Source organism: Nipponia nippon, unplaced genomic scaffold, assembly GCF_047370975.1.
Source record: "Nipponia nippon isolate SJK-2023a ecotype South Korea unplaced genomic scaffold, ASM4737097v1 scaffold_2, whole genome shotgun sequence".
Taxonomy (NCBI): Eukaryota; Metazoa; Chordata; class Aves; order Pelecaniformes; family Threskiornithidae; genus Nipponia; species Nipponia nippon.
Window position 1 is genome coordinate 70,480,815 of NW_028262336.1, and position 3,550 is coordinate 70,484,364.

Sequence of the window (3,550 nt, forward strand, 5' to 3'; positions counted from 1 at the left end):
TTCTGCTTTATCAGGGTCTTAGCTTTGTTTGGTTCATGAAGATTTATAAACATGGTGAAACTGCAACTCTATGCATATTGCATATAAACTTTTAAGTCAGTGCTAATCATGCCTGGCGTCAATTTCAGCTAAGCTATATTAGTAGAAAAGAAGGAAAAGAAAGGGTTGGTCTAACATTAAATTCTGCAGATAATGTCTTGGTGACCAAAAAAGCAGCAGCAAAATAGGCAAAAATGTACCAATGACTTAACTTACCATGTGCAGCTCTGCCCATGGCTCTCATTATGGTATCTGTACTCACCTTACTCCCAAGAAAAACAGTTGTGCTTTCAGAGACAGAGGCAATCATATATCACAGCCACTGCATAACTTCTAGGACAGGCCTGTCAAGTAATGATTTACACTTCCCTCTGCAACTTCAAATCCTCCATTATCACATCTCTGAGAACAGGGGAGCTCTATGGATTTTAGGAAAGTTTGGTGGAACAGTTATTTCAGATACTTTTCTTGTAAAAAATAGATGTACTGAATTTTTCTGGATATCTCTAAATCTCCCAAGCCTTCTTTTGCAGAAGTAAAACACAGCTGCAGGGTGTTGTCTTGGTTTTGTTTTTTTTTTTTTGCAACTCTACTACTCACTTGAAATCAACTCATGCTTTCAAAGCTGCTTTGGTTAAAAGCTTATTTTTGAACTAGAAATCTGAGATTTCCACTTCATGAAAGCTGTCTTGAATCAAAGAACCCTACAACCAAGCATAAAGCTATTGAAGAGTAACTTGGAAAGTAATTGTGATCCTGGAGCACAAATACCTACTCATTTGTTTTCTCTTTAGGTGGTGCTTTATTTTGGTGTTTGAACAGATACCAATCCAGCTAAAGAAGAATGCAAATCCTCTCTCTAGCTGCAAGAACTCCAGAAATAACCTGTCTTCTTTCAAAGAAGATGTATAGTTAAGACACTGGTGTAACAGAAACTACATACATTCCAGCAATTACATGCATTACTTAAATGATATCCAAATCTTCCATTCAAGTGTCAATACTCACAAACAAAACGACTGTGTATATGCATAGGAAAATATAGGTATACTCAAAAATTATAGAGGAACACATTAACTTTGATTCCATAATGATCACAGAAGCCCAAAAGCTGGTTCATTGACTTTTTAAAAATTTATTTTTATTTTGTTTGTGATAAGATAGTTCTTTAAATTCTCCTTGCTGATACATTAATAGTGACTTTAATTCTGTCCTAAAAAAGGGGAGGAAGCAAACTCCCTCAGTGAAGCTGAAAACTATGAAGTGAGAAATTTTCAGACATTTCTGAGAATTTACAAAAAAGAAAAAAGATTTTAATATTTTCAACTTGAAAGAAAGATTAAAAGAAATCAAAGACCCCCTCTCATTATCTTAAATTAAATTTTGATCAGAACTTTAATGGTGTTCCTGTGGAAGTATTGTAAAATGACTGAAAAAAAAAAACCCCAATGTTTTTTCCCCCTTTTTTAGTTATGTTTTACCTAGAAAGCAGAAGCCTCTTATCACCTACCATCATTTCCTAGAATGTATGTATATGATCTAAGCAAGGTGCCTCTTAAAATGACTATAAGATGGTCTCTTTAACTTTGTCATAGTAAGACTTCTCATTATGAATCACAAACCTTACTCAAAGTCTTATCTTTCCAGAACCTATTTCCAGTTTTGGAGACTGGGCCAACATTGCACTTCCTAGGTATATATTACATTAAATTACATATGTCTTTGAATGGGCAGATTACCGAGTTCAAATTACCGTCCATGTGGATGACCTACTCCCATCATGGTCATACATCCAAAGCTGACAGAAATAACCAGATAATGATGACAAGTGCTAAGGGAGGAGATCATCTTCTCCTCTATGCTTGTGGTAAGAGCAAAGACTTGTGGAAGAGTGGAGACATCCTCAGGTCAAAAACTGCTGGTAGGCAGTTAGAGAGAAGTTTGGCTTTTATGAGCACAAGAGCTTCTTTGAAGACTGAAAATTGCTAGGGAGAGGCACGATCTACCTGATCAAATGAGGCAAGAGCATCTTTGCTAGCAGGCTGACCAACCTGGTGAGGAGACATTTAAACTGGAAACAACAGGGGAAAGGTATTACGTCCCACAATTAAGGTAAGTCAGAAGTGAAAGCAAAGGTTTAGGGTGAGGGGAACAAGGCAGACCTCAGGAACAATAAACAGTAATTCAGGGGGTGGCATGTCAAATGTACATGCTCAAATGCATGCAACCTGGGAACAAAGCAGGAGGAAGTAGAGATCCAGGTGCAGTGTCAGACCTTGACATCATTGGAATAACTGAGATGTTGAGGGGACAGCTCATACAACTGGAGTGCTCCCATGGACAGATACAAGTTTTTCAAGAAAGCAGGTGGGGAAGATAAAGAGGGGGGGTTGCCCTCTATGTGAAGAAGCAGATCAGATGTATGGAGCTCTTCTATAGGACAGATGACAAGCTGGTTGAGAGCTTGTAGAACACAAACAGAGGGACCAGTAAGAGTGACATTATGATGATGCACTGGCTGGTGCGGTGCAGTTAGGTGGAAAAGGAGTTGGAGGCTTTGGCTGACAGCAAACTGAACATGAGCCAGAAGCGTGCACTAGCAGCAAAGGCCAATAGCCTCTGGGATTGTATTAGCAGGAGATCAAAGGACTGATTATCTCCTTCTACTCTACTCTTGTTAAAATCACATCTTAACATGTTGAAGCCCCCTAATACAAGAAGGGCATTGATAAACTGCAGCAAGTTCAGCAGATGCCACAGTCAGGGCTGGAGCAATTGCACCATGAGGAGAGACTGGGGGAGAGGGACTTGTCCAACCTGGGGCAGAAATGGCTTCAGGGGCACCTAAGAGCCTCTGAACAAGGAAAACAGAGCTGTGCTTTTCACAGTGGAGCATGAATTGGGTCAAGGGGGACTACGCAAGAGACAATGGACACAAGCTGAAGCAAGAGAGGTTCAGGCAATATGAGGAAAAGTTGTGTCACCATGTGGAAAGTCAGGCAGTGGAACAGATTTGTCCATAGAGGTTGGGCAGTCTCCATCCCCAGTTTCTCATGATATGTCTCAAAAAAGCCCTGAGCGACCTGGTTTGATCTCACAACTGATCTTGTTTGTGCACAAGGTTGGACCTCCCAAGGTTGCTTCCCACCTGAATGATCCTGTGATCACGTGTTGTCAAATATCAAACTTCAGCTTCTAATGCCTTGAAGATTCCATCCAACATATGTTTCTGCTAACGAGTGACTAATTTTTATAATCATAATAGATATTTGAAATATTTAGTGTACACTTATATATTCAATGTAAAGACAGTCCTATATATGAAATACAACTTGTCTTATTTTACTTTAAAAATATCATGTGGTTTTGTACAATTTGAGGAAAATGCTAATTATATATTTTAGATTTCTTCCTAGTTTTGATCAAGCAGAACAAGAGTAACAACTTAAAAATCACAGAAAAGACAGCCAGTTATTAGGAGTTGAAAGAAAACACTAATCTCTGCTTTTGT